At 35.7% G+C, this 27,763-nt stretch overlaps 1 protein-coding gene across 8 annotated transcripts in view; it reads right to left on the bottom strand.

Annotated features, from left to right (window-relative positions):
- Positions 1-21,019, bottom strand: part of LOC125270772 (bromodomain adjacent to zinc finger domain protein 2B) — a 114,206-nt gene extending 93,187 nt beyond the window's left edge. For all 8 annotated transcript variants that reach the window (XM_048194696.1, XM_048194701.1, XM_048194699.1 and 5 more), the window contains exon 1: positions 20,844-21,019. The gene's annotated coding sequence lies outside the window, so the exon portion shown is untranslated. The remainder of the gene's footprint in view (positions 1-20,843) is intronic.
- Between the last annotated feature and the right edge of the window lie 6,744 nt (positions 21,020-27,763).

Below are 27,763 nucleotides of genomic sequence, written 5' to 3'. Positions count from 1 at the left end.
AAAACACGAGAAGTGCTTTTTGCCGTTTTTGAATTGTCACCTGTGGCATATAATGAAACAAAGATTGATAAAGTCAGCAGATTTTACTAACAGACCTAAAATAATGATGCTGCCGTCTTTCTAAAGTCATTTTGACCCCCCTCTAATTTGGCTCCAAATCTCAGTTGAAAATTGACCCTCCTCGACAAAATAGTGGATTACTCAGTAAATATACATCTGTGACATTTAATATTTTGGCTTTTATCATGATTTATGTTGATAAGAAAAGTTCCAAGTCTGGTCAAGTTTCCAAAATTTGGTTATTTTGACATGGAATAACCCAGCTCTGAAAGAGAGATACAGCTTTAGATATTTTTCAGCTTTTTAAAATATTGACATATACTTTCAGTTACATCCCCCAACCCTTGCACACTCATATCGATCTTTGTCAGTCATACTTGACTGAAACAACACAACAAACAGGCCTGCAGAAACAAAACCATGAATGGCTTTCGTTATATGATTCTGAGAAACACAACCAGCTAGTCAGAGGCAGGTGGTATAAGGGAGAAGGATATTCTCATCTTACAGAGCATTTCATTGGATATGGTGCTGCATGCATGATGAGTCATTAATATACTTTCCCACAAGATAATGCATGCAAATCTGAGCTTGTCTCCTGTTAAGACACTCCGCATTACAAAGTCCTTCCTGGTTTTCCTAACTGAAGGAATGTGTGACGGAAGGACTTGATTTCTTTTATGAACTCCATGTTTTATCCAATGCTGGAGGTCACTGCAAAGAAAAGCTCCTTCCACAAACTCTTTGAAGCACAGCGCTAAAGAGACGGCTTGAGTTACAGATCGGTCTCACTGCCATTGTTTAAAGAGAAAGAGACAGACACATTGTCTTCTCATGAGACAGGACTCATGATAATGGTAGTAAAGAACAGCTATGTTGAAAAAAAGAGACTTTCCTGTTCATCCACACCCCACCCACCTTTAACTCCAACAGACGTGACGGATTATGAGGATACACCACTTCCTGGTGAGACGGGAACAATCCTGACAGATAATCTTTTTTTGACCTTTTCATTTCAAGACTTCACGTTTTGAGTCATCTCAGCTGACCTGAAATTCAGCTGCATTTTCACAGAGGAGGAAGGCAGTGCCACTTCAAAGAAAAAAAACTTGACTGAGAAGATCAAATATTATGTTATCTACTCATTTTAATAGTGACAGTGACACTAACAGATTAAGTGTCACTTTTGAGCTTGCTGTGTTTCACATTTAGCTTTAGCAAATCTTGATTTGAATGTGAGGAGTACTGGATAAATACAGATAAATAAAGGTAAAGTAGTGACGCACAGAAATTTTGCCAACCGAAAATGATTTTCAGTTTCAGCCAAAAAATGTTTTGGAGGGCTGAAATCAATCAACTGAAACAATGATGTTTGAGTAGGGCTTCTAGAATTGAAGAAATGGATGAATTACTAAAGCAGGGTTTTTCCTGGGTCAAAAATGGTCTTTGGTGGACGAATACTGTCAGTACAAAATACCATACCCATGTGAACTGCAAGCCCAGTTAAATCCACAATAAATGCAAAGAAACAGTTTGGAATATTAACATATCCTATTCATTCATGAATTAAAGTATTAACACTGTCAGAACAGATAATAAAACAAAAGCTTAGAACTATTTTGTATTTAAAAATCTGTAAATTTATAAGTAAAAAGTCACTGAGTGACCGGTTTGAAAAGTTAGTAATAAAATGAACAACACAGTAATACATAACATAGCAAAAAATGGGAGGTTTTATTATTATTTTTTACATTTACACCCCAATACTTAATGATAAGATCATTTGACACACAGTATCAGATTATTTTGTTATTATTTTAAAAAACAATTCCCGCCAGAGAGGACTGCAACTCATCATCATTTGAACTACTTTTGGTACATTTTTGACATTTTTGCAATAAATAAATGCTTGTTTGTCTGTTATTCTTATTTACACCAGTACGTAGTTTTAAGAAATGGTTATGGGTAGCTTTAGGGGTAGGTGTAGGATTAGCGGCTCAAAATATCGTTTTAATGTTATATTTTTACTAAAATTGTTATTTTCCTACACATTTCTGTCCATTATGTTTTATTCTTTTAACATTTTGTATAAAATGGATGGGTATGTTAAGGTTCGGGGTGGGGTTTAGGGATCTTATATATATCTTTATTATGACATGAAAGATTCGTAAATATATTTTTCTGCTGTAAAAACGTAATAATGCTACGTTTAAATGCTGCCAATACGTCCATATTGTACATTTATGTACAAAAATATACAGTAGCATGAAAAAGTATGTGAACCCCTTGCAGAATATGTGAAAATGAGAATTATTTTAATAAAATGACAACCATCACAAAACATAAAAACAGTCGTGGATCATCAGGTAACCACACACAGTATTGAGAATCAATGGTTCACATACTTATGAATGGGGTTATTTTAATAAATTCAGCTATTGTTTTGTCTTGTGAACTAAATGCAAACATCTTTTATGTAAAATATCTTACTCAGGACAGTACCAAACAAAAAATAACATGCATTTTTTATTATCCCTCTTATTTTATTAAAATAATTCTCATTTTCACAGATTCTGCAAGGGGTTCACATACTTTTTCATGCCACTGTATGTTTTGTGTCTTTGAAAGTTACGTATTTATACCTACGTATTAACAATGAGACCAGGCTGTACTGAATATATCTGAAACTGTTCCAATACTCCTTATCTGCAGTATTGATACACCGGCGAATTGACACACAGACACCTGCCTGAAAAATCAGCCAAACCCCATTCCACAGCCATACCCGTCACACACCCAGTTTAAGAGCAGGTTTTTGTTTTCATCTTGTAATTAGGAGTAATGAGTACATGCTTTACCTACACACATGAAATACTCAAAGAACATTTGCATTTAAAGAAAGGCAATTTTCAACTGCATTTCTATTATTTACACAATTTAATGAAATTTCAATGTTTTCAATCTAATGCTTTTACAAGACTTGACTCTTTGTGATGTAGACACAAATAATTAACCATTTGCATAACTTTTCAACAAGTTTTTATTTCTCAAATAATAAAAGCCAACAGAGAATGCTTTTTCCGCAAAGTGAGCTAATATCATAAACTATATATATATATAATAGGGCTGGGTAAAAAATATTGATTTCTCGATTTTAATCGATTCTCATTTTTACAACTGATATCGATTCTTAAATCCTAAGAATCGATTAGTCTAGTGTTGATGAATGAACAGAATATGTAGCGCTTCAAATCCACTAAATCGCAATAATCTTTGTGCTTTGTTACTTTTGATATGAAGCAAAGTCTCAGATATTAGGGCTGGGCGATATATCGCATGCGATTCTCACGCGCATTTCGTCAGTAAAGCCGGTTCCCTGATTACCGCTAAATCGCCATCACCTGCTTTCAAATGGAGCGCCTTTTAATAGACAGAGCCGTAGTTCACGGAGAAGCCACGCAAAATCGCGTTCAGTATCGAAGATGAATCGACTTCGATAATGAACCCGATTTTGCGTGGCTTATCAGTGAACTACGGCTCTGTCTATTAAAAGGCGCTCCATTTGAAAGCAGGTGATGGCGATTTAGAGGTAATCAGGGAACCGGCTTTACTGGCGATTCTCACGCGCATTTCGTATGCGATATATCGCCCAGCCCTATCAGATATCAAATGACGTCCATCTTATTATGAGATTCAAAAAATAAATACCATTTTGGAGCTGTTTAATGTGGCGTGACAGATCGCTTTAGCGCCTCAGTTAAAGAGAAGCATGTGATCATCCTCTCCTCCGCTTTAATACCAGTTACAGCGCGAAATAAACATGCATGAACATCTGAAGGTACGTTAAAATATACAGTACAACTTACTGAAATCTGTATCATGTCTCATGTAATCGCTCAATCAGTGTTTCAACCTCGGAATAAAACAGCTTGTAAACAATGTCACGTAACGTCACATTTACCTCAGAAAAACATATTCAGTGACCATAAACTCATTAGTCAGCTAGAAAAGTGAACTCTAGAGAGCAGCAATTTTTAATGTTCTTCAATATTTAATGCATGTTTGAATAAATCAGTTACGACAGCCATAATTTAAATGCTTATATTTCAAAAAACAAATTGGAGTAGAAATATGATTATGTAATTCTAAACTTTATTTATAATAAAAACATCATTGAGTGTAATTTAAGTGTTTGTATATAAATAAGTTAATTTAACCTTCAACATTATTATAGTAGTATCAACTGACTCCCATGTGTAGTTTACAGCATTAGTTGAGAGATTTTTTCCTCAAGAATTTTTTCCATGTACTGTATCTGATATACTACATCCAAAATAATCAATATCGAACCGAACTGAATCATACGGAAGAGGATTAGGGGCAAGCAATAATAAAAAAATAAAACCATCTCGAGATTAAAGTTGTTAAATTTCGAGAAAAAAGTCGAGATAAAATGTTGAGAATAAACTTTTTCTCATAATTTAACGAATTTGTTCTCGTAATTTAACGACTATTTCTCGTAATTTAATGACTTTATTCTCAACATTTTATCTCGACTTTTTTCTCAAAATTTAACAAGTTTTTTTCTCGTAATGTAACGAGTTTATTCTCAACATTTTATCATTTTATTCTAACATTTTATTTTTTTCCTGTAATTTAACAACTTTAATCTCAAGATGGTTTTATTTTTTTATTATTGCTTGGCCCTAATCCTCTTCCGTAGAATCGAAATCGATTCGCAAGCATGTGAATAGAAATTGAATCGAATCGTGAAAATTGTGTCAATACCCAGCCCTAATATATAAGATAATTTCTGTTTTTTAACCTAGCATTATACCCTGGACATTATAATAATGATAATTTCAGTTTTAACCTGAGCATTATACTTTGAACATTATACTTTGAACATTTCATGCATTAGATATTGATCATTTGGAAAGCGTGCTCCGATCATTAGCAACCGACTTGATTAGCTCCACTAGTGGCTGCGACAGAGAGAGCGGCAGGTCTTGTTCAGCTAAGAACGTGCATATACGCACTTTGTGGTCACACACACGGTCAGCCATAGACGACCGTACCTCGAATGTGGTAGATGATGCACCAGGCAGGGAGGAGGTATGCTTAAGAGAACGAATGGCAGCTTTGTGTGCGTCTTCTGATTGTTGGCGCAGAAGCACTTTCTTGCCGTTACTGCCGTACTGAAGCTTTTTTATGGCATACTACACACATGCACGCACCTGGCAGTTTCATTTTTTTACACCAGGATCAGAGCGAATGCACTACACGTTTCATCAGGACTTTACCTAGGGCTGTCAGAACGGCAGAATTGGGCTCAAAATCAACCCAATTATCTTGTAGTGTGTCGGTGCCTTAAGTAAACGATTCACCCACTCGTTATTCACCACTTTCAGCCACTTTTGCATCAAATCAAACCCAGAAAGGGGACTTTGCACCATAATTTTTCCACCAAACCTCACTAGCATGATCATTTTGAGAGGATATCCGGCCTTCATACATTCCATACACTGTAATCTGGCGACAAATCTGACATTTCTGGCAGATGAACTGAAGAGGCCAGTGGTTAGGAGTGTGGTGCGTCATCCATACTTCCATCTGGATTAACACTATTAATCAGTTCGCTGATTCTTGAGAGAAAACAGGCTACAGATGTGCAAAAACATTATTTTGGATGAGCATTTTCAGAGGTTTTCACCTGACTGCAGCCTCCATCCATTTTCTTACAAGAAACATTTTTCTTGCCTGTCAAACACCATAATATGTACCGTCATATCAAACATCTATTGATCAATGCACTGTTAACTTCAATGGACAAAACAGGATAATTTTTCAACTGATTTTCAGCACCATCTATATTTAACAGGCACCACACTTAGACAGAAAATATGATTGTGTCAAGAATTACCGAGTTATAAATGACATGGATGCTGTGTTTGTGTGTGGATGAGGTGAACGGCTCTCAGATGTTGGTGTAAAGTCAGTAATTACTGAGTAGAATAGAGCAGCGGTGAGCAAGGGGTTATTAACAGGGCTGCACGCTTTCTGTGAGTAAAAAAAAGCAAAGAGCAGCACATTTCACATACAGGTCACCTTCACATCAGTCTCAATAATGGGACGTTCACACATGCAGCGATCTTATCTCTGTTCTGTTGGTCACCATTTCTACTGCTGGATCCTCTAACGTTATTGGTCATAAGATGTCAACCTGTTAAAAATGTGTATTATAGAAGGAAACGTGAATATAATTGCAGCCATGCAACATGTTCAATCAAAGTCAGGATGCTTGGAATCAATTTCTGACAATTTTACCATGCATCACTTTAAAGGGGTCCTTGATTATGATTTCACTTTTTTAACTTTAGCTAGTGTGTAATGTTATCTGCAAAGTTACGATGCTCAAAGTTCAATGCAAAGGGAAATATTTTCTTTTACAGAAATCCTTTAAGGATTACAACAAGCTTCTTCCCGGGTTTTCACTAACCCCAAAATTTACATAAACCCCGCCCCCGAGAACACACAACAAAGGGGGTGTGGCCATGTTGGGCTGCTTTAGCGAAGAGGAAGAGTTGTTGTAGTAGAGTGTTGTTGTCATGCCGTCATTTTACGCCGGACTGCTTCACAAACGAGGGTCAATTCAACACAAAAGATGAACATGACGGCACATGCTAGTGGATGAGTTGAATCAACTCCACAGCAACTACATAAATGTATCCACTAACCATTCAGAAACGTCCAGTTTCATTCTAAAAGTTGTAACTTCTTCCTGAGTCTCTCCATCAGTGTCGACTCCGGTTTGAACAATGTAAGGCTGAACACCGTTACTGACAATCCTCATTTTGGCTGTGTGAGATTCTCCAGCTTTGTTGTTGTTGAGCTGTTAAAGCTCCGCCCTCCTCTGGAAAGGGGGGCGGGAGCAGCAGCTCATTTGCATTTAAAGGGACACACACAAAAACAGCATGTTTTTGCTCACAAGCTATAATAAATGATCTGTGGGGTATTTTGAGCTGAAACTTCACAGACACATTCTGGAGACACCAGAGACTTATATTACATCTTGTTTAATATGTAGAAACAAATCAGACATTTGTCTCTTGTTTCTCAGTGTTGATATATAAACAATAAACTCTCACAGTAACATTAACTTCTCTAAATTTCTGACACTAAATATCTGACAGGATCTATAGTTTGCTCTAGAATGCTGGGAAATATCGATTGCAATATAACATTATAAATAATGACAAATCTTTTTAATTTGCTCATTAAGTTTCATAAAGACTGTGTCATAGACTAGTTTCACTTTTTGTGATTCGAGTATGAAAATGCAATGTTTTAATAGCATCTCTGATTTAAATGTCAAAAGAAGAAAATTGTTTTGATTGAGTTGAGTTCAATTGAAATTGAGTTCATTTCTGTGAATCAGTTCAATCCATAACTAAGTCATTTGTAATTATAATGTGCATTTTTTACACATTAAAATGCATTAGTAAAAATACATAAAGGTATATTTTTTGCTGTTTATAATATACATTTCTATTATATTAAATATAAGTGAAATGTCTCCCAAATTGAGGTTAAATTCTCCATTTCTTTTACTCAGCAGGCATTATTGCATATGACAGCCTATGACAAACATGCAAACAAGAGGTAAAAGCACTGGCATTTTAACATGAGCTCTTAACACCACAGGAAGCCTCAGTCCCTCCCTGAGCAAAGGACATGTGACATCTAAGATGACAGACGGAAAAAGAGAGGGGGAAAAAAAAATAAGTGTGAGAGAACGAGACAGTCATTGACCATTTTTTAATGTCTCCAGCTCAGCGTATCACAGGGTGTTACACTTAACCTAGTATCACATAGATAGAGCTGTGACTAACAGCATAACATCTGAGAGGGCTGCATGATTAATCAAAATATAACCGAAATGCAATGTAGCTTATTAGGCTGCAATTTAATTAAATAAATATATGTGCTGCATGTTTCAGAGTGAAGCGTTCTTACACGTAACCAGCTCATCACCGCCTGTGTTTTCAGCCTGGGTTCGCTGTAAATGTTTGGGTCGCTTTAACGTACATTTGGGAAGGAAATATGCGCCAACCATCTTCTTTTACTCAATAAGAAGCACTTAACAAAAGAGAAGCTTCTACACTGCAAAAATGCTTTTCTTACTTAGATTTTTTGTCATGTTTCTAGTCCAAATATCTAAAAATGTTTAAATCAAGAAGCATTTTCTAGACAAGTAAAAATTATTGTCTTGTTTTCAGAAAAAAAATAAGTCAAAATTAAGCACGTTTTTACAAAACAAGCAAAATAATCTGCCAATGGTGTAAGCAAAATAATTTTATTTCAAAATTGCTTACCCAATTGGCGTTATATTATTTTGCTTGTTTTAAAGGAAAAACTCACTTAATTTTAACTTATTTTTTTCTGAAAACAAAACAATCATTTTTACTTGTCTTGAAAATTGCTTCTTGATTTAAGAATTTTTAGATATTTAGACTGGAAACATGACAAAAAAACATAAGAAAGAAAAGCATTTTTGCAGTGTAGTGCTCCTTTGGGTATTCTGTCAAAATAAAAGTTAATGTTTGAAATTGACGAAATTAAGACAGCCATAAATGTTAGTATTAAAATGTAACAGTTGTAATGTAAAATAAAATTATTATTATATTTTTGTTAAATACTCCATTTTACAGTGAATTACAATGGTAATTTTGTTTTTATTTAGTAATATTTATTTTATTTATTATTATTAATAATAATATTATATTATTAACAACAATTAATAATATAGCCTATTATTATATTTTTCTTAAATACTCAATTTTTTATTTTGCAGTGAATTACAATGGTATTTTGTTCTTATTTTGTTTTTGTTTGTTTATTTAGTCATTTTTAGTGGCTTTTAATCTAAAAAGAATTTAATTTGAGGTGCTTAGTAGGAATGTGAACACAAAACAAATGTGTTTGGTCACTTAACCTGTCAGTCAGATGGTCTTTTAATGTACAAGTGGACAGTTCTTGCCAGAATAAAAGGACCAGATGTTGGATCTGAAAAAAAAAAGCTAATTGTGATTTTTTTTTCCTGATTAAAAAATGTGATTGATTGCAATTTAAAATGCATTTGAATAAATATATTAAATATTTTATTTTATGCATTTTAAATCTTTATCAAAAAAAAATAAAAAATTCCCAAATCGTGCAGTCTGTTTTCAATAAACCCGGCCTTAAAGTCGTCATGAAATCATAATTTAAAGGTGCCCTAGAATTAAAAATTGAATTTATATTGGCATAGTTGAATAACAAGAGTTCAGTACATGGAAAAGACACACACTGAGTTTCAAACTCCATTGTTTCCTCCTTCTTATATAAATCTAATTTGTTTAAAAGACCTCCGAAGAACAGGCGAATCTCAACATAACACCGATTGTTACGTAACAGTCGGGATCATTAATATGTACGCCCCCCAATATTTGCATATGCCAGCCCATGTTCAAGGCATTAGACAAGGGCAGCCAGTATTAACGTCTGGATCTGTGCACAGCTGAATCATCAGACTAGGTAAGCAAGCAAGAACAACAGCGAAAAATGGCAGATGGAGCGATAATAACTGACATGATCCATGATAGCATGATATTTTTAGTGATATTTGTAAATTGTCTTTCTAAATGTTTCGTTAGCATGTTGCTAATGTACTGTTAAATGTGGTTAAAGTTACCATCGTTTCTTACTGTATTCATGGAGACAAGAGCCGTCGCTATTTTCATTTTTAAACACTTGCAGTCTGTATAATTCATAAACACAACTTCATTCTTTATAAATCTCTCCAACAGTGTGTAATGTTAGCTTTAGCCACGGAGCACTATCAAACTCATTCAGAATCAAATGTAAACATCCAAATAAATACTATACTCACACAATCCGACGCATGCATGCAGCATACATGACGAACATCTTGTAAAGATCCATTTGAGGGTTATATTAGCTGTGTGAACTTTGTAAGTGCACTGTATTATAGAGTCGTGAGCTCGATGGGCAGGGAGCATGAGATTTAAAGGGCCAGCAGCCCCTGAATCAGCGCATAGTTAATGATGCCCCAAAATAGGCAGTTAAAAAAATTATTTAAAAAATAATCTATGGGGTATTTTGAGCTGAAACTTCACAGACACATTCAAGGGACACCTTAGACTTATATTACATCTTTTAAAAAAATGTTTGATGGCACCTTTAATTTTTTTGTCTATTAGTATGAATATGTTAGCCTTATCTATAAGCTAGTTTGCTTCCGCCAGTACGGGTCAATGATTTTGATGACATCACGCGGCACTTCAGCTTCTCAGATTTTCTGTCCAATCAAATGCTCTCTAGAATCTAAAGCATCCCGCCCCCTACATTATAAATAGACGCTGAAGCTGCAGCTAAAATCAGTCACTTGTTCACACAATTATTATTTTCTACATGGTGAATGGTACAAAGTGCACTATATAGGGGATAGGGAATGATTAAGACACAAATGAAGTCTGGTTTCACAATCCGCAGTGCACACAGTCTGCTCCGGTCCAGAAGAAGAAACGGTTTGAGATTAGAAGGAAACTGAGGCTTTACCAAGATCAACAGCTAGAAACTAAACACTATTGGCCATTTCAAAAAAGGGGAGGAGCTGTTCGCTATGTCCCTCCCTATCTTCCTGTTTCAGTTGAAATTACGTCAATACACTGAATAACGCTGCATGTTCCAAGACACATCAGTGGGCCTTTAAAGAGCACATAAAAACAAATTGTGATTGGATGCTTTTCATGTCTTAATGGGCAGTTTTTGGACAGAATTTGCTAATAGTCTAAAGTCTGTATGTAAGACTAGGTTCTTGCCTCTTGATTTTGAAATAGAAATAGTTATTTCACATCAATGTTGTGCAAGCAATCGTTTTGTCTTGTGTACATGTCTTCTTGGAGGGGAAGTCCATGTAGATGTTTTACTGGTTGGGAATGACTAATCGCTGTGGTTTTGAGAATGAGGTCGTTAGATGAGTCTGAAGGGGGGAATGTTCTTCCTGGATAGAAGAAAAGGGGGAATACAGAGTGTGTTTGAAGCAAACGAACCACAGGGCCGTCAGTAATTAGGGCAGTTTTCTTGATGCAAGTTTGCGCTTGCACTGCACCATCCATCTTTCACTTCTCGCTCGCTCTTCCACAATCTTCCACTCATTAATCAGGATGCTGGGCTCCTGCAGGGGGATTCGGGAAGAGCCGTTTGGGGGACTGAAGACAGCAGTTAGACCCCCCAATGCTGCAGAATAGATGTGACACGGCTTTGAATGCATAATTTAATATCTCCTCTTTGTTTCTGGTTAATGTTTTGGAAGATTGTAGAAGTGACATGAGTCTTTTTGTGAGTTAAGTATGGTCTCAGCTTAGACGACACACCCACGGACCGCCCATGATCCGTTTACTCATGCATAATGCACACAACTGGAAAGCACTTGTTAAAACTGCTAGTTCAGATTGTCTGAAACTAAGCAACTTTTAGGAGGTCAGTGCACTAGTCACTTGCAGGGTTTGCCAGGTTAGTGGCTTTTAAAGGGTTAGTTCACCCTAAAATGAAAATTCTGTCATTAATTATTCACCCTCGTGTCGTTCAACACCCGTAAGACCTTCGTTCATCTTCAGAACACAAATTAAGATATTTTTGATGAAATCAGATGGCAGTGTTTTGAAATCATCCATCACTAGATATTGTTGAATAAAGTTGTTATTTTGTTTTTTTGATGCACAAAAAGTATTCTTGTCGCTTCAATACATTAAGGTTGAACCACTGTAGTCACATGAACTGTCTTTAGTAGCTTTCTTATATTATATAAATAAAATATTATAAATAAACTAATATTATTATTACTATTATGAGTTTATGTGAATGAAGGAAGTGCCACTTCACTCTGAAACACACAGCACATATTTATTTAATTAAAATTGCAGTCTTTGAGATTTGATAATCGCTGTGAATTGTTGCAACACAACTGAAAAAATAGTGGAAAATAATATGAACTGACTTTATAAGAATTTCTGTCTTTGCAAAATCATCATAACCAATTATTATTTTTTTAATAAATGTAACTATTGTGTCTTTTATCATACTGCTGTTTTATAAAAGCAATAAGCTAGTCAGTTTCAGTAAATAAATAGTAATAATAACAGCCTCTAGTGGCTCTCTCACTGTATTAAACTAAAGCTGATAAACAAACAAATGTTGGAGAAGGCTAATAATAGTCTTTGTCCACTGTGATCACAAGCTGCACCGTGTTCATTCTGCATTCAAAATGAACGCGTGTGTGCAGTATGTGAGGAACGTTTCGAATAATCATCTGTCCAGTGATTCTGCTAGCATTTAAAAGTGCTGTTTCAAGCACTATTACTGTAACCTTGAGCTAATGTTGTTGCCTGCCAGGAGAGCAGAGCCTGATAACATGCACCACATTCAAATGGCACAGTGTTATTTTTCATCCCCTTAAATACCAGACTATGATGCAGAGTGGTTTGTATTCGTGGGTGGTTGTTGCACTTTCAAGGATGACAGTTCTGAATAAATCTGCGTTGACCTTCTGACTGCAACTCTGCTTTATTATTTGAATCTCTGGCCAGATGAATTCACAGAACTGTCAGTATAATCTAATTTCCCTCATCGCTGTGGGTCTTCCAGCTGTTTAAGTCAAGCATTTCAAAAGCACAATCTATTTGTGTATATGTGTGTGTGCTTTACATATTTAATTAGATTCACAATTAGGTTGTCTGGGGGAATCTCACGAAAACTATCTAAGAACAAGGTGCCTTTTTTTGATCAAAAATAAAAAATAAATCAAATTAAATCAAATAAATATATATATATATATATATATATATATATATATATATATATATATATATATATATATATATATATATATATATATATATATATATATATATATAATATTTATTTGATTTAATTTGATTTATTTTTTATTTTTGATCATAAATGCAATAAATGCATATAAATATTAATAATATTATATAAATAAATAAATATATATATATATATATATATATATATATATATATATATATATATATATATATATTTATTTATTTATTTATTTATTTATATATTATTAATATTTATATGCATTTATTTAAAAATATTAAATATTTATCAAAAATAAAATAAATCATATATATATATATATATAGAGTCAAGCATTATATATATATAAAAAATATTTGATTTATTTTTAATAAATATTTAATATTTTTAAATAAATGCACATAAATAATATTAATAATAATAATATTATATAAGTGTATATATAATTTATATAATATTATTATTAATATTATTTATATGCATTTATTTAAAAATATTAAATATTTATAAAAAAACCAAATATATATATATATAATTTATTTTTATTTTTGATAAATATTTAATATTTTTAAATAAATGCCTATAAATTAAATAATAATAATAATAATAATAATAATAATAATAATAATAATAATATATTATTATATATATATATATATATATATATATATATATATATATATATATATATATATATATATATATATATATATATATATATATTTGTTTTGATTAATTGTTTTTTATTTCAGTTTTTAATTATTAAAAATAATATATTTTTTGTTATTAATGTCATATTAAAAAAATATTATAAAGTACTTGTATATGTCTGGTAGTAATTGTTGTATTGCCTTTACAGATTTAAATATTTAAATTAAAAATTTATTTTCTTTCTAGTAATTTTAATACAGTAATGGAATCTAATAAGAACCACTTTCAAGAATTACAAAAAAAAAAAAAAAAAAACTGTTCAAAAGCATTACAGAAATGGGAATTTGTGGAAAAAATGTGTTTAATTATGTCATAATGTCATATTAATTATGTCTAAATAAATAAATAAATAAATAAATCTCCCAAAAATGTGCTTAATTTTGTTTAAAAAAAATGTAACTTTTTTTTTTGCTATATTGTAACCTTAAATAATAAGGGATCTTATTTAAAACAAACAAATAAATAAATCATTCTTCTTCTGCCATTGCTAGTTCTAGAATAACAGTATCTGTACACTGTAAAAAAGAATGGGTTACCTGGTTGCCTTAAAATTGAGTTAATACAATGAAAGCGATTGGTTTAATCAACAGAAACTCAAAATATTATGTTATTTGAACCATATTAATTATTGAAGTTGATTTGACAAAAGAAAAAAAAATGTGATAAATCACAAAAATATTTTTACAGTGTACTACTTACTTTTTACCTCACTGTGACTGGACTGAACTGTTTCTAAACTCCCAATATGCATCATTAACGCAAATGTTTTCCCAAGTTTCTTTATATCAAAAGATCAAGGGAAATGCAATTCCCATGATACATAAATTCCAAATAAATAACATTTGTAGTTGCTGAAATAAACAGCCTAAACCTTGCATGTTCTGCAATTAGTTTAAGCTAATTTTATTATTTTCATATACACAACATGCAAAATAACTACCTCAAGAGTTTTTCATGAATGAGCAACGCCTCCGTCCAAACTAGTTTCGGCAGAGACTTTGTTTGTGAAACTGTATTTTTCTTTCAAGTATGAAAATAAAGGTACAACCACAAAACAAGTCCTGACAGCTGTAGATTCTTCCTGCAGCTGAGATACAACAAGAACATCACAGGCCGCTTTTGTGTTCAACTGCAGCTCTACAAAAACTAACAATAGGCATTTGTTTGCACTACAAAACGCGAGTTTGAGAGAACGTATTAGTATAATCCATGTCTCTGAGTGTGTGTGTCTAAGGAAAAAAGAGGAGGGTCTTTCTGTTTCTTTCAGTTCATTTGCACTAATGGTTTCCAAGCATCTCCACACAATCAGGCAGCTGCTGCGTGGTCGATGCATCAGCGAGGACGAGAAGAGATGCGCATTCCCAGTAGAGATCCGAAGAACATCAGACACTCAGCAATACAGCTGCTCCCCTGCATTAGCTCAAAGAAACGCCACACAGAACTGTGCTTTCAAGCAGTTATCATCAATAACAACTACACTGAACACTGTTCTGATGCAGTGTTGGGGAACAACAAATGTAGTGCTGACAATACAGGGCTCAGACTAACATTTGAGAGCAATGGCACCGGTGCCACTAATATATACAGAAGGTGGCGCCAGCACTTTGTTTTGGTGGCGGGGGTTAATCATAAAGGTAATTTAACCATCTTACTATTGTTTTGCATTAATAAGTGCAGTTACTAATAATATTACACAATTATTTATAAGAAAAGTGACAGTAAAACACTGAATTGAGATGTAGATAAAAATCAACTTTTACTGACAACAGTAACATGCGAAAACCTCATTTTTATAGGGAAAAGTGTAAATATTCTACTCTTAGGCCTAATAAATGTACCATACTGAACTGACCAACAGTTTCGGTTGATTATAAAATGAGCGCTCTTTACATGCTTTCTTTGTAATTCATTCACAGTTTGAAGAAAAGTTTTTGTTTTTCATGAGACTTTATGACTTTTCCTACTTTTCCCCATATATTAGGGAGTGGAAATGGCTAATAAGCCACTAAGTGCTCCTCTGCTGCCCTCTACTGGTGATATTGGTAATTTCATGTGTTTTTTAAATAAAGGTTTGTTTGACACAAAGTACGGAGCCACATACACGTTTTAGCAAATCAAGGGAACAAAACAGTAATACGTGTGCACAATTTAGCAAATCGAGGGAACGAAACAGTAAATCGTGCGCACGATTTAGCAAAACGAGGGAAAGAAATAGTAAATAGTGCTCACGATTTAGCAAATCGAGGGAAAGAAATAGTAAAATGTGCACACAATTTAGCAAAACGAGGGAAAGAAATAGTAAATAGTGCGCACGATTTAGCAAATCAAGGGAACGAAACAGTAAATCGTGCACACGATTTAGCAAATCAAGGGAAAGAAATAGTAAATAGTGCTCACGATTTAGCAAATCAAGGGAAAGAAATAGTAAAACATGCTCACGATTTAGCAAATCAAGGGAACGAAACAGTAAATCGTGCACACAATTTAGCAAATCAAGGGAAAGAAATAGTAAATAGTGCGCACGATTTAGCAAAACGAGGGAAAGAAATAGTAAATAGTGCGCACGATTTAGCAAATCAAGGGAAAGAAATAGTAAAACGTGCACACAATTTAGCAAATCGAGGGAAAGAAATAGTAAATAGTGCGCACGATTTAGCAAATCAAGGGAACGAAACAGTAAATAGTGCGCACGATTTAGCAAAACGAGGGAAAGAAATAGTAAATAGTGCTCACGATTTAGCAAATCAAGGGAAAGAAATAGTAAAACATGCTCACGATTTAGCAAATCAAGGGAACGAAACAGTAAATCGTGCACACGATTTAGCAAATCAAGGAAACGAAGCAGTAAATAGTGCGCACGATTTAGCAAATCAAGGGAAAGAAATAGTAAAACATGCTCACGATTTAGCAAATCAAGGGAACGAAACAGTAAATCGTGCACACGATTTAGCAAATCAAGGAAACGAAACAGTAAATAGTGCGCACGATTTAGCAAATCAAGGGAACGAAACAGTAAATAGTGCGCACGATTTAGCAAAACAAGGGAAAGAAATAGTAAATAGTGCTCACGATTTAGCAAATCAAGGGAAAGAAATAGTAAAACATGCTCACGATTTAGCAAATCAAGGGAACGAAACAGTAAATCGTGCACACGATTTAGCAAATCAAGGAAACGAAACAGTAAATAGTGCGCACGATTTAGCAAATCAAGGGAAAGAAATAGTAAAACATGCTCACGATTTAGCAAATCAAGGGAACGAAACAGTAAATCGTGCACACGATTTAGCAAATCAAGGAAACGAAACAGTAAATAGTGCGCACGATTTAGCAAATCAAGGGAAAGAAATAGTAAAACATGTTCACGATTTAGCAAATCAAGGGAACGAAATAGTAAAACATGCTCACGATTTAGCAAATCAAGGGAAAGAAATAGTAAAACATGCTCACGATTTAGCAAATCAAGGGAAAGAAATAGTAAAACATGCTCACGATTTAGCAAATCAAGGGAACGAAACAGTAAATCGTGCACACGATTTAGCAAATCAAGGAAACGAAACAGTAAATAGTGCGCACGATTTAGCAAATCAAGGGAAAGAAATAGTAAAACATGCTCACGATTTAGCAAATCAAGGGAACGAAACAGTAAATCGTGCACACGATTTAGCAAATCAAGGAAACGAAACAGTAAATAGTGCGCACGATTTAGCAAATCAAGGGAAAGAAATAGTAAAACATGCTCACGATTTAGCAAATCAAGGGAACGAAATAGTAAAACATGCTCACGATTTAGCAAATCAAGGGAAAGAAATAGTAAAACATGCTCACGATTTAGCAAATCAAGGGAACGAAATAGTAAAACATGCTCACGATTTAGCAAATCAAGGGAACGAAATAGTAAAACATGCTCACGATTTAGCAAATCAAGGGAAAGAAATAGTAAAACGTGCACACAATTTAGCAAATCAAGGGAAAGAAATAGTAAAACGTGCGCACGATTTAGCAAATCAAGGGAAAGAAATAGTAAAACGTGCACACAATTTAGCAAATCAAGGGAAAGAAATAGTAAATAGTGCGCATGATTTAGCAAATCAAGGGAAAGAAATAGTAAAACGTGCACACAATTTAGCAAATCGAGGGAACAAAATAGTAAATCGTGCACACAATTTAGCAAATCAAGGGAAAGAAATAGTAAATAATGCGCACGATTTAGCAAATCAAGGGAAAGAAATAGTAAATAGTGCACACGATTTAGCAAATCAAGGGAAAGAAATAGTAAAACATGCTCACGATTTAGCAAATCAAGGGAACGAAATAGTAAAACATGCTCACGATTTAGCAAATCAAGGGAAAGAAATAGTAAAACATGCTCACAATTTAGCAAATCAAGGGAAAGAAATAGTAAAACATGCTCACGATTTAGCAAATCAAGGGAACGAAATAGTAAATCGTGCACACAATTTAGCAAATCAAGGGAAAGAAATAGTAAAACATGCTCACGATTTAGCAAATCAAGGGAACGAAATAGTAAATCGTGCACACAATTTAGCAAATCAAGGGAAAGAAATAGTAAATCGTGCACACAATTTAGCAAATCGAGGGAACGAAATAGTAAAACATACGCACGATTTAGCAAATCAAGAAAACGAAATAGTAAATCGTGCGCACAATTTACTTTTTTTTCCATGTCATGTGTGGTTCTCTGTAACAAAGTGTTCCTTCATCTTTAAACTTTTAGTTTTACAAATCATCACATTAAAGATAACATTAAAATTCAATCATATTTAGAGATTTGAAGTGCTGGAAAAAGTGCGAAGGACAAACATCATCAAAAACACTTGTTCATTCATGGCACAATATTTCTCCTGGTTTCCAAAGTCAGCACTGTTTGATCTCATACCTGTAGTTTATGACAGAGAATATTTTGCCGAATTGAAATGCTTCCCACTAGATCTAGCTGTGATTTTATTAATGCTGCTGCAAATTCAACGCTTTCCATTGGCTCTCCCAGCGCTCTGTAGTAACAGAGTCGCGTGATCCTTCTGAGCTCACCGTTTATTATTGTCCCGGCTGATAACAGTTCACGCTTTGCAGCTCAAACGAGTAGCGCGGTTTCATTCCGCTTTCATTACGTTTGAGGTTTCTCATATGCATTATGTGCAAAAGAAACAGCAGCTCTCATAAGTTTGGCAACGTGGCTCTCAAAATTTAGTCACACCGGCAGGAAAGCAATGTCGCAAAATACGACTATTTGGTCGCATTCTGGAGCCGTGCAAACTTAAATACCCATTTCAAAAGTGTGACAGCAGGTTTCTTTTCCAGTATCTTTTCCAACATAGTGGATGCATTCTAAACTAGTGAATCAGTTTGCTCAGAAAAAATTATTCACAGATTAAAATCCCCACGCATTTTACATCTTCTTCATAAAGCTTCAGTGTTGAAACATGTCTTATGCAGCAGTACGTTGCTGAGACTTCTTTCACAGCTGGTATTGAGAGCTCAAATGCGGCGAGATTTAAGCTCATTTCACGGATCTCTCGTGGCTTACAGCACAATGTCATGCTGTTAGGAAGACGCTCGGATCTCTGGCGTCTTCAGTTCAGCCGGTGTCAAAAAAAAAAGCGGAGCAAAGACAAATGAAGAAGGAGGGAAACCCATCGGGTGAATCGCTAAAACTGGTTCAAGTCCCAAAATGAAAAGAAAAGAAAAAAAATTGACATTTTCATGACAATCCAGCACATTTTCCCATCCAGACACAGTAATTCCTATTATTCTCAATTGCAATTCTCATCTTTTTTACAATAAAACGCCCACTTTTATCTTTATGGACAGTGACAACATTCTTGGTCACTAAATTGAATCTGAATCGCATCTTTGGCTTGTGAGCACATCACCTTTTGATGTCTCAATTTCTGATCACCGTGTGTCATATCTCACTCGACGAGTCCCAATACAAGCAAACACAAGTTCAAGAGGTCAAACGAACATTGCAATATGTAAAGAGTGGAGGCATGTTAACACTTCTTCAAAAGGCAAACAGTAATCTGGCTCAATATGGGAACTCGCTTCAACATCCTTTCCTCAAGCAAGCAACACATCACAATAAAACTTTCTAAAACTTAGTACTGCTCAAGTTACATAAACACAGCACTTTCTTTTAAATGTGGACATTTAAACCCTCTGATGCATTAATCATTAAATCACAAAAGACTAAAATTTACATTAAGCTAGAAATAAGATTATCTTGCTTTCAAAATGCATTTTAAGAGTTGCAATTATCAGTTTAGTGCATTAGAAGATGATACCAATATAAAGAACAAAAATGACATTTAAAGAGGATAGTCATATTGTAGGATTATTGTTATAAATCATCCATGAAGGCTGTAACATCACACCCAGATCAACATCTGGAACATCAAACCTCTCCTACCATGATACTACTATTCTGTAAAGCTGCTTTGAAACCATATGCATTGCAATGACTTGTCTTGAATGATTAAGGCTAATCCTGAATGTCCACAGAAAACAGATCAAAGATCAACATATTAAATAAAAACATTTTCTGACTGAATACTCAGAAAAATGACAGTTTCAGGTTTCTCTCCTCTAACTGCAGTTGACATCAGAGAAATTAATCTCAACCATATTTAGACTGTTTTATTATAAGCTCCTTTTATTTGACAGACAATATTTGTACTTAAAAATCCAACTGTCGTACAAAAAGATCACTGAAATGAACTAGTGTAAAGGAAAACTAGTTAAAAAGGAAAACGGTGATATACACTATATACACTTTCCCTCATAAAATATGTGGTTTTAACATAAAAAATTGGTTTTGAATGAGAAAAACCTCATTGACATGTAAACTACCCATTAACAAGATGATACTAGTGTACACAAAGGAACTCGGAGCATTTGACAACTAACTAGATTTAAGATTTAAAATGTAACTATTTTGACAGGTTTCATACACTTCTTAAAAATGTGATAACCGATTACTTTAACAACATATTATGATTAAAAACGCATCTTTTGTTGAGTTTGTGACTTATCAATCTGCTCCAGTGCGCAAACGACAGCAACTATACACAAACCAACACACGGGTGCGCGCAGCGTTACCGAAGGACGCGCGATCTCCGCCAGATTAATGAAATAATCCACTCACCTTTTGCTTTCACTTTAATATAAATGATCCAGGACACAGATAATGTGGATACAGATAATTTCCGACCGGTTTCTTAGAGTCCGACAGCGGTATGAGGAGCTGTACCACAGAAGTGCTGCCTGTGTGACTTGAGAGCGCGTGTGAATCTTCAGCGGCGGAGTGAAGGTTCAGCTCGATTGCACTTGAAGGAAGCGGCGTGACGTCACCAAAAGCTCTTATGCTTTTACATTTGTTTCATTTTCACTTACATGATACCGCTACGATCACAACATCTTTCAGTTTAACAGGCTGGTTTATCTGAGTAGGCAGAATTTAATTGTGTCTCTCTATTTTAGTATTGGCTATTTTTTTTTTTTTTTTTTTTCAGAAACCGACAATGGCAAGAAATAATCATTATGATCATCATCAGTTTGTAAACCCTTGATTCGTTTATTCCTTAACATTTAACAGGCTTATAATACTATTGCACCATCTAATAACCGATCAAGAAACACTTCTTTGTCATGCATCTTTTTATTGAAGAATTTTTTAAAGATTATTCATTTATTTATTTTTGCTTTTTGGAGCTTGATAAACGTGTCACAAAGAAATGTATATGAAAAATATATATTTAAAAAAATAATGAGTCAACATGAGAGTGAGTAAATAATAGCAGAATTTTCATTTTATTCCTTACATTAAAATAATGCATTTAAATTGAGAGGACATGTAAGTTTAGTCCACTTCAGCTGACACAGGCCACGACTTATATCAATTTTGTTTGCTTGTCTGAGGCAGAGAGATTTCAGTTTGAGAAAAAAAATTGCAACAGGCTTAAGTTCACATTTGTATTTGAGAGGGGGTGGAGGAATGAAAAGAAAAATCCGGGTGAATCCCAGGAAGCAGTGAGAAGACCTGACTTAAACCAGCCTGACCAGCTGACAAGTGCCCAAAAATCCCTCTAAAAACCAGTTTGGCCAGGCTGGGATCATCAGCTAATCATCTTAGGCTGGTTTAATGCTGATTTTCAATAAAGAATTGCCATTGCTTGCACTGTAAAAAATCTTATCTGAGGTTATTTTTTCTACCCAAGTTTGGGTAGTTTTTGTGTTACCCAGATCCTGGGTCAGACGTAACAACCCAGAGTTTGGGTAGTTTTTGTGTTACCCAGCTCCTGAGTCTGACGTAACAACCCAGAGTTTGGGTAGTTTTTGAGTTACCCAGATCCTGGGTCAGACGTTACAACCCAGAGTTTGGGTAGTTTTTGTGTTACCCAGATCCTGGGTCAGACGTTACAACCCAGAGTTTGGGTAGTTTTTGTGTTACCCAGCTCCTGAGTCTGACGTAACAACCCAGAGTTTGGGTAGTTTTTGAGTTACCCAGATCCTGGGTCAGACGTTACAACCCAGAGTTTGGGTAGTTTTTGAGTTACCCAGATCCTGGGTCAGACGTAACAACCCAGAGTTTGGGTAGTTTTTGAGTTACCCAGATCCTGGGTCAGACGTTACAACCCAGAGTTTGGGTAGTTTTTGTGTTACCCAGCTCCTGAGTCAGACGTAACAACCCAGAGTTTGGGTAGTTTTTGAGTTACCCAGATCCTGGGTCAGACGTTACAACCCAGAGTTTGGGTAGTTTTTGTGTTACCCAGATCCTGGGTCAGACGTTACAACCCAGAGTTTGGGTAGTTTTTGTGTTACCCAGCTCCTGAGTCTGACGTAACAACCCAGAGTTTGGGTAGTTTTTGAGTTACCCAGATCCTGGGTCAGACGTTACAACCCAGAGTTTGGGTAGTTTTTGAGTTACCCAGATCCTGGGTCAGACGTAACAACCCAGAGTTTGGGTAGTTTTTGAGTTACCCAGATCCTGGGTCAGACGTTACAACCCAGAGTTTGGGTAGTTTTTGTGTTACCCAGCTCCTGAGTCTGACGTAACAACCCAGAGTTTGGGTAGTTTTTGTGTTACCCAGCTCCTGGGTCAGACGTTACAACCCAGTGTTTGGGTAGTTTTTGAGTTACCCAGATCCTGGGTCAGACTTAACAACCCAGTGTTTGGGTAGTTTTTGTGTTACCCAGCTCCTGGGTCAGACGTTACAACTCAGCGTTTGGGTAGTTTTTGTGTTACTCAGATCCTGGGTCAGATGTAACAACCCAGTGTTTGAGTAGTTTTTGTGTTACCCAGATCCTGGCTCAGATGTCACAACCCAGAGATTGGGTCGATTTTGTGTTACCCTGATCCTGGGTCAGACATAATAACCCAGTGTTTGGGTAGTTTTTGTGTTACCCAGATCCTGGGTCAGACGTTACAACCCAGCGTTTGGGTAGTTTTTGTGTTACCCAGCTCCTGGGGTCAGACGTAATAACCCAGCTCCTGGGTCAGACGTAACAACCCAGTGTTTGGGCAGTTTTTGTGTTACCCAGATCCTGGGTCAGACGTTACAACCCAGCGTTTGGGTAGTTTTTGTGTTACCCAGCTCCTGGGTCAGACGTTACAACCCAGTGTTTGGGTAGTTTTTGAGTTACCCAGATCCTGGGTCAGACGTTACAACCCAGTGTTTGGGTAGTTTTTGTGTTACCCAGCTCCTGGGTCAGACGTTACAACTCAGCGTTTGGGTAGTTTTTGTGTTACTCAGCTCCTGGGTCAGACGTTACAACTCAGCGTTTGGGTAGTTTTTGTGTTACTCAGATCCTGGGTCAGATGTAACAACCCAGTGTTTGGGTAGTTTTTGTGTTACCCAGCTCCTGGGTCAGACGTTACAACTAAGCGTTTGGGTAGTTTTTGTGTTACTCAGCTCCTGGGTCAGACGTTACAACTCAGCGTTTGGGTAGTTTTTGTGTTACCCAGATCCTGGTTCAGATGTCACAACCCAGAGATTGGGTCGATTTTGTGTTACCCTGATTCTGGGTCAGACGTAATAACCCAGTGTTTGGGTAGTTTTTGTGTTACCCAGATCCTGGGTCAGACGTTACAACCCAGCGTTTGGGTAGTTTTTGTGTTACCCAGCTCCTGGGGTCAGACGTAATAACCCAGCTCCTGGGTCAGACGTAACAACCCAGTGTTTGGGTAGTTTTTGTGTTACCCAGATCCTGGGTCAGACATTACAACCCAGTGTTTGGGTAGTTTTTGTGATACCCAGATCCTGGGTCAGACGTTACAACCCAGCGTTTGGGTAGTTTTTGTGTTACCCAGCTCCTGGGTCAGACGTTACAACCAGCGTTTGGGTAGTTTTTGAGTTACCCAGATCCTGGGTCAGACGTAACAACCCAGTGTTTGGGTAGTTTTTGTGTTACCCAGCTCCTGGGGTCAGACGTTACAACCCAGCGTTTGGGTAGTTTTTGAGTTACCCAGATCCTGGGTCAGACGTAACAACCCAGCGTTTGGGTAGTTTTTGTGTTACCCAGCTCCTGGGTCAGACGTTACAACCCAGTGTTTGGGTAGTTTTTGTGTTACCCAGATCCTGGGTCAGACATTACAACCCAGTGTTTGGGTAGTTTTTGTGTTACCCAGATCCTGGGTCAGACGTTACAACCCAGCGTTTGGGTAGTTTTTGTGTTACCCAGCTCCTGGGTCAGACGTCACAACCCAGCGTTTGGGTAGTTTTTGAGTTACCCAGATCCTGGGTCAGACTTAACAACCCAGTGTTTGGGTAGTTTTTGTGTTACCCAGCTCCTGGGGTCAGACGTTACAACCCAGCGTTTGGGTAGTTTTTGAGTTACCCAGATCCTGGGTCAGACGTAACAACCCAGCGTTTGGGTAGTTTTTGTGTTACCCAGCTCCTGGGGTCAGACGTTACAACCCAGTGTTTGGGTAGTTTTTGTGTTACCCAGATCCTGGGTCAGACATTACAACCCAGTGTTTGGGTAGTTTTTGTGTTACCCAGATCCTGGGTCAGACGTTACAACCCAGCGTTTGGGTAGTTTTTGTGTTACCCAGCTCCTGGGTCAGACGTCACAACCCAGCGTTTGGGTAGTTTTTGTGTTACCCAGCTCCTGGGTCAGATGTTACAACCCAGCGTTTGGGTAGTTTTTGAGTTACCCAGCTCCTGGGTCAGACGTTACAACCCAGCGGTTGGGTAGTTTGTGGAGTCAGTCACAGCATGTTTTGGCTATGAGTGAAACGCAGGTGGCGGTCAGAAGTTAGCAGTTTCCCCATCGAACGCGAGTCATCTCTGGCACAAGATCCAGTGCTGTCATGGTGGAAACAGCACAACAGAGACTGGTCAATTACACTTGAATTACTTCTAAATGTTTAATTTTTTACTTCTAATATTTGTTAAACGAGGCAATATTTTAAAAAACTATATAAAATATGCTATTCTATAAAATATGATTGAAAATAAAGGAATTATCATGCAAACCAGTGGTTGTGTGGAGTATTTCAAAAAGTTTAGAGGATTAAAGTTAATCCGTAAACATTAATTCATGTATGAAGTAAAAAAAGAAAAAAGGGAAAAAAGCTAGTATAATAGTAAAAATGAATCAACCCATTATGCTGGATTAAATAAACAACCCAATTTGCTGGGTAAAATTAACCCAACATGTGTTCTGTGCTATATTTACCCTGCTCTTGGGTTGAAAATTGTAGTGTAGTGTTGTAGTGAAAAAGGATAATTTGTGAGCACAAGCCTATATATATTTAGACTGCTTTTTTTTACCAGAACAAATGATGTGTAATATTGGTCGATATATATATATATTTTTATGAGAAGGTGAAAATTACCAAGTTAACAGTTAAAATATTGATACAATGTTTTTTTTTCCACATGGCCTGTGATTTTACACCTCGCTCCTGTTAACAGTAAGAGACCAATTTACTGACAAAGTCACTCCTGAATTAAAGATGTGAAGAAAAAATCCTTATTCAGCTTGCAGAATATAAAGCAGGTTTCCAGCGAGCTCATTGATTTTGCCTTCGTATTCTTTTCACTGAGGTTGTTGGTTTGCGCTCAGCTTTTGGAGTGGCGTCGGGGACAGCAGCGAGATGCTGTGATTTTAATTGTATTGAGGAATCTTGATTGGGAAAGCAGAGGGGGAAGCGAGAGCTCAAAGCAAATTCATTACCGCAGAGGCCGTACATACCGAGCTTTTCTGCATGCAGTGAAAATGTCAGCCTCACCTCGGTCATTTGTAAAGTAATAAGCAGAAGCACAATGACGGCAAGGCGCAGCAGCGCAACTGGGGGGAAGGGCAAATCTGCCTGTCGCCTTAAAAAGGATTTTTAAAAGAGTCTTGATTAGAAAGTATAATGAGACTGAGAGGAACGCTGCACACTATCTCTCCAGAGGCTGATGGAAAACAAATTAATGTAGCTATTTTGTTTTAATTCCTATTTTTCCACATTAGTCCGCGGCGCGTCCTGAGTAGTTGTCATCGTCGCCCACCAGAGCCCATGCAGCCAGAGTTATTGATTTTCTGTAGACACATCAAGGGAATGCAGAGAGTAATCTTCTGCCTTTTTTCAGAAAAAACAATAACCATCCAGCACAAAAAGAAGGAAGAGGACAAAAGGAAAGGTTGAAGAAAAACAAATGAATCATTCTTGTTCTTGCAAACCTGTAAATTTAAGTTGTGTCATTTGATCAAATGTTCACTGTTTTACAGTGACACAAACCAACTAACACCACAAAACCAAATCAAATCCATTGAGAATATTAGTCATGTATGAGCTGATGTTTTCCCACCAAAATGATGTCAGTTCCTGGAGGATGATGATATTTGATGACGCAAAAATAACCTATACATTTTCCCATGCAAGAAAACAGGTTTTGTTTGAATCATTTGGATTGGAGAAAGAAAAAAGATCTGGAGACAAATACAGTACATGGGTCAATGATGTGACAGGTCATTTTTTTTTTTGTCCAAAGGCCTTAATAATAATAAAAAACAAAGATATGACATTCAAAGTATGTATATACAACTAGATCTCTTTTATGAATCCCAAAGGTTTTTTATTATATTTTGCTACATATAAAAGGTATTTTAAAGATTTTGAAGTGTTAAATTCGGTTTAACCGTCCAAAGGCCAATACAGCCATTTCATTTGTGATTAAAATACCTTAAAATGCAATAAATGTATATATTTTTTATTCTGGCATGATTTCATAACATCATATATCAACATAGTGCAAAATGGTATTAAAATTTTGTGTAGAAGTCGTTGCTTTGTTATGAGAAAGAATGTCCGGAAAAATGAATTTCATTGATGTCATTCGGAGTAACCAATTTAAAGGGACCATTTTGGATCAAGTCATGTGGTCAGTATCATGTGACAGGATGTGACCTCATTCAGACACCTGCAAAGGACCACAGTGTTGTGAAGCAAAGTAACTAACTCTCTTTTAACTATTTGAAAAATTCATGTTTTCACTTGATCATACACATGTCCCGAAACATCAGGTCATTCTGTACAACCGCTGTAAAACATGGAAAATGTTGTAATATTTTAAAATCTTGTACTAAACATAATATGTCTGATTGTCCCTTTGCTAGCTAGCTAGATATCAGCCTGTTAGCATTGTTTGAAAATATCATCATTCGGTATAACCAAAAGTGTAATTCGGTAAAACCAAAATTTTGGTGACAAATTTTGTCTATCTTGTAAATAAAAAATGACAAAAGCAGCGTTAATTGCTTATAAAAACCACATAATCTCATTGTTAACACTTAATAAATCTAACAAAATGAATTATTTTTTTTACACTTTTAAAAACCTTATTCGTCAATGACCCACATCCAGTAGAAATGACCTATATACTCTTCTTAAACACAGTTTTTTTTACACATTACACAATTTTGCACTAAAAAAAAAAAAAAATCTAAATTAAGAAACCCACAATTGTGCCATTTGTTTGCTATTGCACTATTAACCTGCGTTAAATTAAAGACAGAGTAACTGTGGCTTTGTCTCTCTGGTAAATGTTCTCTTAAATAGAGTAATTGCTCTAT

The sequence above is a fragment of the Megalobrama amblycephala genome, linkage group LG6 (genome assembly GCF_018812025.1).
Source record: "Megalobrama amblycephala isolate DHTTF-2021 linkage group LG6, ASM1881202v1, whole genome shotgun sequence".
Lineage (NCBI taxonomy): Eukaryota > Metazoa > Chordata > Actinopteri > Cypriniformes > Xenocyprididae > Megalobrama > Megalobrama amblycephala.
This window is presented reverse-complemented; position numbering and strand designations above follow the sequence as displayed.